This window comes from Hyperolius riggenbachi, chromosome 1, assembly GCF_040937935.1.
Source record: "Hyperolius riggenbachi isolate aHypRig1 chromosome 1, aHypRig1.pri, whole genome shotgun sequence".
Taxonomy (NCBI): Eukaryota; Metazoa; Chordata; class Amphibia; order Anura; family Hyperoliidae; genus Hyperolius; species Hyperolius riggenbachi.
Genome location: NC_090646.1, coordinates 465,421,896 through 465,437,784, shown reverse-complemented (window position 1 = coordinate 465,437,784; position 15,889 = coordinate 465,421,896). Strand labels below are relative to the sequence as shown.

Below are 15,889 nucleotides of genomic sequence, written 5' to 3'. Positions count from 1 at the left end.
ACTGGGGGATCCCGTACCTTATCTTTTAAAAAAGGATCGTCTCTCAGCATAGTCCAATTCCGATTAATGCCTTCTTTAATCTTTCCTGCCATCGGGGAAAAGTCAAACGTAAAGAATGATCTCCTGGAAGATTGGTTCCCTCTTTCCCCTTGTTGATTTCTCACTCTTTTCAAGTTCCTTGGTTTACTAAATGCTCTTTGCAGGGCATCCTCCACTACTTTCTCTGGGTATCCTCTTTGTAAAAACCGATTTCTCAAATCATGTGCTTGAATCAGAAAGTCTTCATCTGTCTTATTATTCCTACGTAATCTCATAAACTGACTGAAGGGAATAGATTTCTTTGTATGATCTGGGTGATAACTATTCCAATGAAGGACCGCATTGGTTGCGGTTGCCTTGCGATAACCTCTAGTAAAATAGCCTTGGGGTGATAGTCCCACCACCACATCCAGAAATGGCACCTCCTTCCCTCCCCATTCATTTGTAAACTTCATATTCATATCATTAACCTGAAGATAATTCAAAAACTCATCAAATCGGTCCCTGGTGGATGACCAAACGACCAAGACGTCGTCTATGTACCAGGACCACACCCTAATCGAGGAACGGAATGGGTTGGTATCGCAAAGAACATAACGCCTCTCCCATTCGGCCAGATAAAGATTAGCGAATGTGGGGGCCACACAGGTCCCCATCGCTGTGCCTGATATCTGCCGGTACCATACATTGTCAAATTGAAAGGCGTTATGCTCTAAGACGAATTGCAGGCCAGCGTCTACAAAGTCCACCAACTGCCCACTCCATCCCGCCCCCTGCATAAGGCCCCGTACCGTCCGAACCCCCATCGCCTGAGGGATACGGCTGTACAAACTCACCACATCGATGCTGGCCACCGACCAGTCATGCTCATATGGCCACTCATTAATTCTATCCAGCAATTCCATAGTATCCCTCAGTAGCGACGGGACTCCAGACAGCAGGGGCCTAAGGGTGTGGTCCAGGTACCGGGACAGCGGCTCCGTAAGAGACCTCCGTCCCGACACGATCGGCCTGCCCGGTGGCTCCACCAGGGACTTGTGAATCTTAGGGAGGAAGTACCACACTGGAAACACAGGAAACAGTGGAAGCAAGCCTTCACCAACAGATTTAGTAATCACTTGTTGCTCTACCCCTATTCTTAAAAGGGATCTAAGCTGTCTCTGGTAGATCAGGGTTGGACTCGATTTTAATCTAACATAACAATCAGTGTCATTTAATTGCAGATGCGCTTCTTTTTTATAGTAGTCAATACTCATAATCACAACATTTCCGCCTTTATCGGCTTTCTTGACAATTCCTCCCGTGATCTAAGCCAGGACAGTGCCTTAGTTTTCATAGATGTTAAGTTTGGTTTATCTTCTGGATATATCAGGGCCTTAATTTCCCTCAGCACAGTTTGTTGAAAGATATCAAGAGAGGATCCCGCTGTTACTGGAAATGGTTTAACAGATTTGCATGGTTTAAATTCTTGCTGGGCTGCCTCAATCTGTTTGTTTTCTCATCTTCCAGGACTTGCAAACATTGCAAGTCCTGGGTGGTTGATAACTCTGGAGGTATAAAGCCCAGATTCCCTATAGGGGAGTCTCTCTCAGGTTCACATCCCTCACCCTTAGATTGCTTGATGGCAAAAAATTTATCAATGTTCAATCGCCTAATGGCCATGTATAGATCCACCTCAAATCTGAAATATTCGAATTGTTGGACAATTGCAAAGTTTAAACCCTTCTTCAGAGTCTGTAGACATTCATCAGGTATATGCTCCCCACTTATGTTCACTATTTGCATTTCTTCCGTGATAGGACAGGAGTCCATTATTTCTTTGTTTCGTCCTGTGGTAGCCCCTTCCAGGTTACCTGTCTCTTCTCTCCTCCTCCCCCCTCGCCTGCCCCCTCTCCTTCTCCTCCTAAAGGGGCATCTTTTCTTTTAGGGTTACCCTTCTTATTGGATTTCTTTTTATTTGATCCTCCATCATTGCCTGAGTCGGACCCCGAATCTGTCGTCCAACCTTCCCTCGGATGGCGTCTAGAGAATCGCCTTGGTGGGCGCTGGGGGGCTGGGAACCACTCAAAGACTTTACCATTCAGAAAGTCCTCCTGATCTCTCAGATATTTAGATAATTTTCTTTCCTTAGTTTCTTTTTCAATATTCTCAACTTTTTTATTAATTTTTGACGATATGCTTTTAAATTTCTCCTCCCCCACCACCTCCTTTAGTTGTTGCTGTAACTTCTCCCCTTCCTCCATCACTTTACTGTGTTCCTGTGCTGTTCTTTCTTTCACCAAACCGGTCAAGTTCTTCCAATGAAGCAGGTGAAACTCTTTCCATCTCTCAACAAATGCAGGGTCATCTTTATATTCCAGGGGTTCATAGTATCTTCTAAACCCTCTGGAAACATACCCCTTATCCTCATATTGCTGAAATGTTTTACTAGACCAGAACAGTTTCACCTCTTTTTCTGCTGTCTTAGCCCACTTAAACTCCAGCCTCCCTGCATGCACTGACTTAATGGGGCCATCTGAGTTAACACCACCGTCTGCAAACAATGCCTTCCAATTCACTCGGCCATTCACTATAGCCTCCTCTTCTTTCTCTGTTTCCACCACTGACTCACTTCCTGGTGTAGACATACAGTGGTTTCTATAACGGAGGGGGTGGCTGGTGCACACCGTCACTAGTCGACAAACAACACTTTCCACAAACTAAAAACCCCTAGCTAGGGGTGGGAATAGAATTAAAGTGCTTCTACAGAGGGAGGCAAAAATTATTGCTGTGACTAATGCGGTAGGAAGTTTAGGATTAAATGATAAAAACGAATTAAGTTGTTTTCTGGAGCCCTATTGACTCTCTCTGGCTGTCATTGTTGCTGAAATATTGATCTATTGTATTTGCCCTAGAGTATGGGGTGTATATATATATATATATATATTGTTAATTGTTCATAGGCTTTGCCATTCCGGGTTGTCCGGTTCTCTTTTTCTTTCACCCTTCTTCCTCTCTCTGTCTCTCCCCCTTTTAGAACACTGTATGGTGTGTAATGGGGCAGGTTGCTGTAGGATATAATGTATGCTCCCCATATCTTCTGCACTAGTTTCTGTGTTTTCCATGATGTATTAGTGGTGGCTGTTCTGCTAGATGCTGTGTCCACTTACACTCCGGCCTTCTTATGCCCTACTGTATTATGTGGGAGACCCTTTCCTCCTATGGGCGATGTGTACTTGGTGGGTGTCATTGCCACCCAGCAGGTGGAGTGAATTGGGATGTTTCGGAATCCGTAATGAAGGCTGCATGTATCCTTCATTTTTTGCGGCTCATGATCGGGCAATTCTCTCCCGCCCCCTGCAGGGATAGGCGCATTACGGCACTACGTATTATGTACACAAAGTGTCCGATTGGAGGAGGGGAGGACTCTCACATACGGTGGGAGGAGTGGGCGGTGACGTCAGACGCGCGGCCTGATACATAGAGCGGCCATTACTGAACGCAGTCACCGGCCTCTCTGCACCCCCGCAAAACACCTCTGATGAAACAATGCTTGTTGTGAAACAGCTGTCAGGTAGGGGGGAGCGCTCTCCATCGGGGGCCTCCTCTGGTTTTTACCATCTGCTGCCAATAAACCTGTTTTTAAGGCAACACGAGCATTGGTGCCCGCCTTCTCTATTTTCCCTGTTTGATGTTAAGTGATGCTATGGCGGCCGCACAGTGTATGTGAGCCTTTGGAAGCCTGTTATATATTTTTTACTCGTCAATCACTAGGCTGAAGTGCCAGTCATTTCTTCTTTTTGTGGAAAATACATTAGATTGTGCCAAGGGGGGTGGATGCTAGGCAGACTTGCTGATGTGCTCTCTGCACTTAATCATAGCCAACCTTCCAAATACCTAACCCTAACCTCTCTGTATAATAAAATCCCCTTCCTAACACCTAACCTATCTGGTTAACAGGGTCCACTTCCTAATTATAAACCACATCCTCTTACACTATATCCAGGCAGTAACCCTGGTAATATCGGCACCTAACCGCTAAACCCTTATGGTTAAATACTGTCCTCTAGTGTACTCTTTAGCATCCGGTGTGAAATGTTCTAGCTACATAGCAGCCAAAATACCTCACCAAAATTACTTCTCTAGTGCCAAATACTTGGTGTGGAATGTTAGGCTATCTAGTAGCCCAAACTCTATGCCTCTTTTGCTGGCATTGCATTATGGCTATAAATAGCTATAGTACAGCACCAGTTTTGATAGGTGCTTAATAAACTGATTTGAGCTCTTGCACCAGGGAAATTGCAGCTACACGTTACACAGACGTTTTGTGTCCATTGTGCTGCTAACTACATTTATTGCATATAGCGCTGAATGGCTTGCTTTCTGTCTGATGGCTCAGAACTGGATTGGGTTAGTTCCAAAGCTCCCTACAGTATAAGCACCTCATGTTCAGCTCTGCGGCTGCCTGAACGGTGGCGTAACACGCTATTTAATAAGCTGTTTTGTCTCAAGAGACATGGCATGAGTCACACTTGGTCAATGGTACTTTTGTGAGGAAATTGCCCTATACTTAGTAGTTGCTATCACACTTGTTTCTCACAAAAAAGTGCCACCAAGGCTTCTGTTAATCTAACCCACACCGTGAAGAGAGAACACCCCTACCGCAGCTGCCAGGGATAGATTCCCAGACTGAGTCATACTGCCAGTGCTCTGTCATTCCTACTAATCATACCGTTTCTCTGAAAGGACATGCCACCTTAACATTAAATTACTAATGACACGTTTAATACTGCTTCAATTGATAGACTAAGACATTTTCCTGGTATTCCAAGAATCACGGGACCTTCTAAAAAAGAAGAAAGATCAGGAGCCAAATGGTGCAGTATCTCTGGACAACAGGATATAACAATTTTTTTAAATTTATACTCACAAAGGTGGGTTGTAATGACTGGCATTATAACACATGAACAGTAGTATTAAGTGGCATTGCCTCTCCTAAAGAACTAGGCCAGTATTCACTGGAAGAAATTTTATTCAAGCACTTAAAATAGACAACACGTTTCATAGCCTGTAGGAAGATGACCAACCCTGCTCAGTATTTCCAGGTTTTGTGGTGCAGGAACTTGATGGTCGCACTCCTTCTGAGTTTTTTAAGGTCAAGCTAAAAAACTACAAGCTCCCTACTGAGGTGTGTTTAACTTTCCAAACAAAGCACTATTATAGGTGCCCGGTATGTTTAAAAGAGTTAAAAACAGTTTAAACAGGAGAGCAGGGCCGGCGCTATAAGTTAGGCAAAGGGGGCAATTGCCCCCAGGCCCCAGAGTCCCTGCGCGCCCCCTTTGCCAATGCCAGCCAAAGATGGTGTGTCCCCCAGGCCGCAGCAGCTGCTGGATACTTCGCCCGACTGCCGCTTGCTTACTGCGTGTGGTCTAGCCCTGGGCTGTATACCGGTGTGTGGAGGGGAATTACGCAAGTCGGGGAGGAGCCGATGCTACATACATGTAACATACCTGATTCCTCCTCCTGGCGGTGTTGGTCACAGCCTCCTGGTCTCCATGGTTACCTGGCTAGCTGCGTGTGTTACATACACGCTGCCAGCCGTAGCTCCCCCCTCATGTGACACAGGCATGGACGTCACATCAGTGCCTCCATGCCTGCGAGGAGAAGAGGTGTTTGACGTTGCTGGCTGGACCAGACCAGGGGGAAATCGGATGTGCCTGCTGCCTTATTCTGTTCTGGTGAGTCAGGGCTGTCAGGCTCAGCTGGCTTTCTCACAACTCTAGTGGGGGGTGGGTAGGAGTGTTCTCGATTCTGGCTGCCATCCATGTAAATGAAGGAGGGCGGGGGGGCATTTGGACTTCAAGCCTGCCCTTCATATCCCTTAAAGTAATGGGGGTGGGCGTGTTTTGGACTTCCAGCCTGCATTAACCCTAAAATTGACAGGGGTAGTGGGGACTTAAGGCTTGCTATCTATACTGGGGGGGGGGGGGGAACTACGTACGGCAGCGCATTAATGGGGTGGGGAGGTAGTGGTGGGTTGTTAGGAGGGCCCCCAAGATACTTTTACCCCGAGGACCCATTGGAGCTAGAACCGGCCCTGCAAGAGAGGTAGTGTTGGTCTTACCTCTCCTAAATAACTAAGTCAGTATTTACTGGAAGAAAGTTTATTCAAGAGCTTAAAATAGACAACGTGTTTCACGGTATCCTGCTCCCTTCTTAAGGTCAATCTCACAGTTGGCCGTAACTGTAAGGCTCTGCTGTGAAATCGATTGACTTGAAGAAGCAGCTGGGACTTCATGAAACGTGCTTTCTATTTTAACTACCTATAGATCGTGTCACACCAATAGGTGTGACCGCGGCGGCAGATCCAGGACCGCCTAACGCCAATTGGCATCAAGTCCTGGGGCCGGCTACTACAGGAGATCGTGCGCAGGCTGCACGCGCATCTCCTGTTGGTAGGCAGAGCGATCCCCGCTCTGGAGACTGTTAGACGGTGAAACCGCCGTCTTTTTACTAAGTACAGTACTGCGATCCACGGCAGTGCTGTACTGGGGACAGCCGTGTAACACGGCTGTCCCCCTGGGCCACAAGAGAGCGATCGGCTCTCATAGGCTAAAGCCTATGACAGCTGATTGCTAAGATTGGCTGGCAGGGGGTTGGAGGGTTTTAGAGGGGAAAAATAAAGTTTATTTTTTAAAAATTACAATAAATATTTGCAAAAAAAAACTGAGGCGTGATCAGACCCCACCAACAAAGAGCTCTGTTGGTGGGGAATCACTAGTGTGCTGTGTTGTGCGGCCCTGCAGCTTGGCCTTAAAGCTGCAGTGCCCATTTCACTAAAAATGGCCTGGTCTTTAGGGGGGTTTAGCACTGTGGTCCTCACGAGGTTAAGTGCTTGTATAAACTTTCTTCCAGTAGATACTGGCTAGTTCTTCAAGAGGGGTAAGACCATGTTCATGTGTTATAATGTAAGTATTGTGTCTGAAATGCACTCCTGTCAATTTTCACCCCAAAGTGTACAAAACTAACACAGGTATTTTGCAGAAATGGAAGTGCTGCTATCATGCATGTCATACCTGAGACTTGCTTTGGCTAGATGTAACTATGGCTTCAAGTGTTGTGGTACAGGCACCACTGTATCATAGAAGCAAAACAATGGCTTCTCCTTGTGGACCGACAAGACCGGGGGCCAAACACAATTCCATAAATAATAGAGCATCATTGTTTGATAATCAGGGAAGTATAACAAGGTGTTCTTCATGAACCAACATCTGAATTCTAAGGCAATAACAATGGTCTACAAGTCCTCAGAGTGCAACAGTCAAGTATATCTGAAGGGGTATTGTTTGTTTTAGAGGAAATATAAAATCTTTTCTATGTTTTATTTTAAATGTATTTATACGCACAGTATGCTCATGTTTTCAGGATCTTGGCTGTGGGTGTTTTTGTGGGCAACCATATATTATCACACCATATGATACATATCACTCCCTCACCCACGACTGAAAAATGCAAATATTACCTAGTGCAGCAGCTATACAGTAATTGTCGATAATGATCCGTATATTCTGCTGCTTCATTGTTAACTACTGAATGTCAGAAACATCTCATCTAATGATGGAGCAACAAATGGTTGGGATTGCTGTAAACTGTGCCTCAGCTGTAATAATGTGATCAGTGACTCTGACAGGGCTTTTGGAGGTCTATGGAATATATAAATGTCATTGGTCTCTAGCATCCAACATTACAAAATAATAAATTGATACATTCCAAAGTTAGAAGTTAAAACATAGAAGAGAGATCAAGAAATTATTGATATTTGCCATGTAATTTGCTCATATTATTTGATCCACAATCAGCCTGCATGCAATCATCTTTACACCACCAACTGCCATTATCTATGACCAAACCACCTAACAATGGGATAGGCTAAAAGGTTGTTTTTTTTATAGATATACATATGCACAGAGGGGAGTACTGGTTACTTGGCAGTTGGAAACAGCTGTTATTTCTCATAAAGCAAAAAGGCTCACAGACAGGAAACTGTCAGGACCTAGGTCCTTACATCACACTGTGGGAGGGGTTTCACCACAATATCAGCCATACAGACCCTCTGGGAAAAGGTAAAGAATTCTCATGGGAAAAAGGGTATCCGCTACTGATTGAGATGAAGTTCAATTCTTGGTTACAGTTCCTCTTCAAGACTGACAAATGACCAGAGTGACACTTCCGTTATTTTTTTTTTTTACAGTACATACATTTAAATGAGAACTGAAGGCTGTTTTTCCACATAAGTGCTACTTTGTTTGCTTCTTTATTGGCAAAGTACTTCAGTCGTAGGTAAATAGAACATACTATAGGATTTACAGAAATACATTTATTTTGTTACTCTGGATTTTTATAAGAATCGGCATCTGGATGGATACATATGTATAGTGTGGATCAGTGGTCAGCACTCTTATCTAGCAGTGCTGTGCTCGTTGTTTTGGTTTCCACCCAAGAAACTATGTACAAGGTGTTCATATGTTTATTTAGGGTAAGGTATTGGGTAAGGATAGACTGGGAGGTAGGTTACGGTTAGGCCCCATTAAAAGAATAGCAGTAAGGGTTAGCCATTGGGACAGAGGAACAGTCCAACTAAAAGTTAGCCATCAGTTTGGAAAGGGAGTAAAGGAAAGCACCAGGAAGCCTTAATTTATCTTCTCAGATTCTTCATTGTTAGTAAATGTGACCATTCCATTATTCACACAATTTTCATATTTGCTGCAGCTAGTGAAATTCTTTTTCGAAAAGTCAGCCACATGACCTAAAGATCTAGGTGTATCTTATGGCCAAAAAATACAGTATATACCACATGATGATGATGTTATCCATTCAGTTGTATCCGACTCTTGGACTTGTATCCGACTCTCCATGCTGTCCGATCTTGTACCATTTCTGCCAGTTGCCTTAAGCTCAATCCTGTATCAGCTTTGATAGTGTCAAACCAATGCGTTCTCTAGCGGCCTTGTCACCTTTTGCCATTGATCAGTCCCAGCATTAGGTCTTTCTCTAAGGAATTTGATCGCATCACGTAGCCGAAATATGTGAGTCTGGTGATCTTGCATTTTAGTGACTTGTCTGGTCTTATACTTTCCAATACTTCTATGTTCATCATCCTTGCTGTCCATGGAAACGGTCGCCAGCACCACAACTCGAAGGAGACGATTTTTCTTTTATCTGCTTTTCAAAGGGTCCAACTTTCGCAATCATACATGGTTATGGGGAAAACAATGGCATGAACCAGTCTACATTTGGTCGTAATGCTAATGTCTTTGCTTTTCCATACTTGGTTGCTTACCATCCCGTTTCTGCCGAGGGTTATCCGACTTTTCATCTTTTCAATCTTTTCTTTGTCAACTTGATATTGCCATCTACTGTTGTCATGATCTTGGTTTTTGTAATATTCAGGAGGAGGTCGAACTTTTCACTTTCATCTTTGATTCGATTAATCAGATACTGCAGGCCATCTACTGTTTCTGAGAGAAGAGTTTGTCATCAGCATACCGAAGGTTATTCATGTTACGTCCATCAATTTTCACGCCAAATTTCTGTTTCCTCAAGATCCAATTTTCTCTTGATCACTTTGGCGTAAGGATTGAACAAGTAGGGGGATAGGATACAACCTTGCCTCACACCTTTACCAATTTTTAACCAATCAGTGTCTCCACAGGGTGTTTGCACCGTGGCTTCTTGGCCGTCACATAGTGATCTGATCAGTTTTAACCAGATGAGTTGGCACACCCAGTTTGCTTAGGCTTTTCACAGCTTATCACGTTTGACACAATCAAAGGCTTTTATAGTCGATAAAGCACATATAGACATTCTTCTGATATTCGTGGGATTTCTCCAAGATCCTTCGAAGATTCACAATATGATTGCAAGTGCCACAACCTGCTCTAAAACCTGCTTGATCATTAGGTAACACTCTGTCAATGAATGAATGAATTAAGGCATTGAGGTATGATCTCAAGAAGCACTTTGCTCACGTGAGGAATGAGGACAATTGTGCGGTATTAGAGCAATCTTTAGAATCTCCCTTCTTTGGCAATGGAATAAAAGCTATATACCACATAATACAGTATATACCACATTATATACATCAAAGGTGCAAGTCTGAGCTAGGGCATTAAGGTTAAGCATGGGTGAGTGGAGAGGTTAGGATTGGGTATCAGTTTTTGCCAGAAATGTACGCTGCTGATACCCAGCACCCAGATATCAAGCAGCAAATCCATATATAAAGCCATGTCTGTTATTTACGGTGAAAAACTTTAGAATTTAAAAGACATCGGGTCATATGCATACACTTGCCCTAATTAATTGCACTATACATTATTCTTTTACTTTGTAGCTATCACTTACAATATGTATTGTTATCTGACTGCTCTGAATGTCTTACTGACAGGTTCTGGACTAGTTAATCTCCTCATGGGAGATTCTGAACTTTTTTTTTATTAACTGTTTCAAAAGAACTACCTGTGAAGAACCAATGCAATGATGCCAGACCATCTCCTCAATCTCATGCAAGCTATTCTGGCAGTTGCCATTCAAGGAGTGCCTTCGAAAATAAGAGAAAGGCTAAGAATTCCCCATGAGGGAGACAGGCTAATCAAAAACCATCAGTTCAGAATTGCTAGATTATCATACTTACTCTGTGTAACAGCTACGTGGGAAGTAAAAAAAAGTATAGTACATTTACTATGGGACAAAGGTACATCCTATATGAATGTGTACATATGAATTAAACATTTTTACAGTTTTTTGCCATAGTTCTCGTTTAGGTAAGTTGCATATATACCATTTTTGTATTTGAGTTATAGAAATAGTATAGTCAATATATTGGAATTTTCTCAGAAAAATGCATAGCATTCAGTCTTCTAACAGTTAAAGTAGGATAAAACTCTGACATGAAATGCAATAAAAATGTGTTTTCCCACTTTGTATTACCCATACAGTTATCCTATTTGCTTTTGTGCACAAGTAATATTGTCTGTTTAAAGATTACAAATTCCCAAATACAGTTTATCTGCTCTGAAAGCTGCCATTGCATTTTATTACATAGTTGCTGAATTTATATATTAAAATCTATCTAGTGATTACTTCTCAGCTCTTTTTGCTTCTCAGCTCAGTTTTGCCAGTTTGCTAATGTTTACTAAATGTATCTGAGAAAGGAATGTAAACAAAAGATAATGTTATTAACTCTTCGGAAGCTTTCCACTGAAGCAAGGAGCTTTCCACTGAAGAACAACTTGCTATGTTTAACTGTCTGAATGCTGTTTGGGTACAATTTTTTTAGTGGTGGTAGATTTTCTGCTGTAAATAATCTTTTAAAACAGAGAGCAAATGCTGAGTTTCACACAATTTTAAGTCCATTTTTATCTACAGTGCTTTAACATGATCATTGTTTTCCTTCAGAATAAACTACCTTGTAAGATGTTCACACTGGATACTTGCTAGGGAAAACCCGGATGCCAGTGTGAGAGCCTACCTAAATCTGCAGAACCAGGCTTATTGTGGGGGATGTGGATGGTGTGTTACAGAGTGACATACTGGCATTTGTAAATCTTGATTTCTGCTTAGTGGATTAGAAAAAACAAATTCAATGAATGTTTTGTTATGACTATTAATTTAAAGACAGTTAGCATATTTGGAAATATATATATATATATATATATATATATATATATATATATATATATATATATATATATATATATATATACACACACACACATATACAGTGGGGTGCGAAAGTTTGGGCAACCTTGTTAATTTTCATGATTTTCCTGTATGAAACGTTGGTTGTTACGATAAAAAAATGGCAGTTAAATATATCATATGGGAGACACACACAGTAATATTTGAGATGTGAAATGAAGTTTATTGGATTTACAGAAAGTGTGCAATAATTGTTTTAATAAAATTAGGCAGGTGCATAAATTTGGGCACTGTTGTACTTTTATTGATTCCAAAACCTTTAGAACTAATTATTGGAACTCAAATTGGCTTGGTAAGCTCCGTGACCCCTGACCTACCTACACAGGTGTATCCAATTATGAGAAACCGTATTTAAGGGGGTCAATTGCAAGTTTCCCTCTTTTAAATTTATCTAAAGTGTAGCAACATGGGGGTCTCAAAACAACTCTCAAATGATCTGAAGATAAAGATCGTTCACCATCATGATTTAGGGGAAGGATACAGAAAGCTTTCTCAGAAATTCCAGCTGTCTGTTTCCACAGTTAGGAACATATTGAGGAAATGCAAGACCACAGGCTCAGTTCATGTTAAAGATTGAAGTGGCAGACCAAGAACAATCTCGGATAAACAGAAGTGACGAATGGTGAGAACAGTCAGTCAACCCACAGACCAGCACCAAAGACCTACAACATCATCTTGTTGCAGATGGAGTAACTGTGCATTGTTCAACCATTCGGCGCACTTTACACAAGAAGATGCTATATTCGAGAGTGATGCAGAGGAGGCCTTTTCTCTGCCCACAGCACAAACAGAGCTTAACACTTAGGGGTATGCTAAAGCACATTTGGACAAGCCAGCTTCATTTTGGAATAAGGTGCTGTGGACTGATGAAACTAAAATTGAGTAATTTGGGCATAACAAGGGGCGTTATGCATGGAGGAAAAACAACACAGCATTCCAAGAAAAACACCTGCTACCTACAGTAAAATATGGTGGTGGTTCCATCATTCTGTGGGGCTGTGTGGCCAGTGCAGGGACTGAGAATCTTGTCAAAGTTGAGGGACACATGGATTCCACTCAGTATCAGCAGATTTTGAAGACCAATGTCCAGGAATCAGTGCCAAAACTGAAGCTGCCCCAGGGCTGGATCTTTCAACAAGACAACGACCCTAAACACTGCTCAAAATCCACTAAGGCATTCATGCAGAGGAACAAGTACAACGTCCTGGAATGGCCATCTCAGTCCCCAGACCTGAATATAATTGAAAATCTGTAGTGTGAGTTAAAGAGAGCTGTCCATGCTTGGAAGCCATCAAGCCTGAATGAACTAGAGATGTTTTGTAAAGAGGAATGGTCCAAAATACCTTCAGCCAGAATCCAGACTCTCATTGGAACCTACAGGAAGTGTTTAGAGGCTGTAATTTCTGCAAAAGGAGGATCTACTAAATACTGATTTCATTTCTTTTTTGTGCTGCCCAAATTTATGCCCCTGCCTAATTTTGTTTAAACAATTATTGAGCATTTTCTGTAAATCCAATTAACTTAATTTCACTTCTCAAATATGACTGTGTGTGTCTCCTATATGATATATTTAACTGACATTTTTTATTGTAACAACCAAGGATTTATACAGGAAACTCATGAAAATTAACAAGGTTGCCCAAACTTTTCGCATCCCACTGTATATATATATATAAAATGAAGGCAAAACCATGAAATGCTATTCATTTTAATTTTTAGAATATAATAAAAAATATGTATTACTTTATTTCTCTTTTGCAAATCCCTTTCACAGTAGTGTGGTCACATACTTAAAAATTAGAGATTGTGTTAATAAACCAATACAGCCTACAGCAAATTACCTAATATACATGTTTAATTAAATTGAGGACTGATAGTTTATGCACTAAGCTATGGAATAGAGCATTGTTGGTGTTGCAAGTGCTTAATAATGAATTAACAGGTCTTCACTCTGTGGACTTGTTTGCACTTTGCAGGTTGTAACTTTTTTTTATTAACACTTCTCCAGGCCATCAGTGTTTAAACACAACTTTACTAAATCATAGCCAAAGAGTTAATATCAGTCTTCCCACTCTTACTAATCTTTCTTTCTTCTCTCTCTGTGGTGACTCTCACATTCATAGCCCTGTTTTGTCCCGCCTGGGTCTGCCCTTTTGTGCTTGAAGATGAGGATGTATAGGGACCTGAAAGGCATGGGACATAGGGACCCCTAAAGAAGATCTAACAGTTTTATTTTTCTCCAGGCTGAACAGAAATTACAAGAATAGAAAGAACACAAAAAGACACAGAGTGTGCACAAGCATCTCTGAATAGGGCTCTCCCTGTTAAGTCTGTAATGCTACCCATGCCGCCTTCTTTATAGACATTAATGGCCAATTTCTGTCTGCACGGGTCTGTCTCTCAGCTGCACAAAACAGAAGACAAAGCATGAAATGTTCCAAAATACCTGCAATGGTACTACATTTCACTTCACCATATACTGTCACAAAAATATCCAGATAAGTTAATTGCGTTCACCACTAAATTGGCCCTAGACTTAGACTACAATGGACATAGGACTATAGTCAGGATAAGATTGTGAGCCCCTCTGAAGGACAGTTAGTGACAAGACTATATGTTCTGTAAATCGCTGTGAACGTTGTCAGCATTATATAAATACTAAATAGTAATAATAATACCGTATATTACCACTGCTAAGCCGACTTTTGGGGACCAAAAGAATGTTGGCTTAACTGTGATATACTGCGGTCGACATGTGTACACCCCCCATGCAGAGCTGCCATTGGACTGTGCCAGGAACAGCATAGCTGATAACTGCTTAGCCTTGCTGCAACTTGCATCCTCTCGTCTTCTGAACTGGCCGCTAGAGCCCCAGGCTCAATGTGGTCACATGACAATGAGCAAGGAGTTCTTCTAGCGGCCAGTTCAGAAGCTGCTGGAGAGTAGCTGCTACTAGAGCTGGAGCGAGGACCTATGCTTTCATAAGTGTTCTGCATCCACCGGCACTCTGCATTGGGGCCCATGGCAGCACATTGAGGGGTAGCTTTATCAGCGGATCATAACGTTTTGCATATTTATTAGGCCAAATTTTGGGGGTGGACTTAGCAGCAGGTGGGCTTATGCGCAGAGATATAGGGTACCTAATGCTGTATAGAGAGACATTGTCACTTTGTCTGTTTTCACTTTAAATAGTCAATAGGATTTAATAAACATGCTAAAGCCCCATACACACGTTGCAGCACAATTATCAAACAACTTTTGTTGTGAAACAAGTTGAAACAACCAAAACAAGTTGTTTGCTATTGTTCAAGCAACTGATAAGACTGAAAAGACGTCAATCCAACTGTTGGATTAACGTTTTATCAGTCTTATCAGTTGTGTGAACAATATTAAGCAACTTTTTTTGGGGTTGTTTCACAACAAAAGTTGTTTGATAATTGTGCGGCATAAAAGACCGCTGTTGAACGTGTGTATGGGGAGGACCACAGTGCTAAACCCCCTAAAGACCAGGCCATTTTTAGTGAAATGGGCCACTGCAGCTTTAAGGCCAAGCTGCAGGGCCACACAACACAGCACACTAGTGATCCCCCACCAACAGAGCTCTTTGTTGGTGGGGTCTGATCACCCCCCCCCCCCCCCCCCCAGTTGTTTGTTTATTTTTTTTGCAAATATTTATTGTAATTTTTTAAAAATAAATAAACATTTTCTTTTTTTTTCCCTCTGAAACCCTCCCACCTCCCGTCAGCCAATCATAGCCATCGGCTGTCATAGGCTTCAGCCTATGAGAGCCGATCGCTCTCTTGTGCCCCAGGGGGACAGCCGTGGATCGCAGCGCTGTTCTGAAGCGGAGCTCCTCTCCGCCTACCAACAGGAGATGCGCGCGCGGCCTGCACGCGATCTCCTGCAGTAACCGGCCCCAGGACTCGATACCAATTGCCGTTAGGCAGTCCTGGGGCTGCCACCACGGTCACGCCTATTGGCGTAACATGGTTTTTATGTAGTTTTTGAACCTAAATGAGAGCTAATGTTAAATTGTCAGTAACAAGCACAGTTACTGGTAGGCTCAAACATATTTAAGGGAGGGGGGGGGGGGGTGATTGTTGATTAATTGCTA

General features: G+C 42.3%; 1 protein-coding gene across 5 annotated transcripts in view; it reads left to right on the top strand.

Moving 5' to 3' along the window:
* Nucleotides 1-15,889, top strand: part of RBM19 (RNA binding motif protein 19) — a 253,651-nt gene that overhangs the window by 207,399 nt on the left and 30,363 nt on the right. The window lies entirely within an intron of this gene.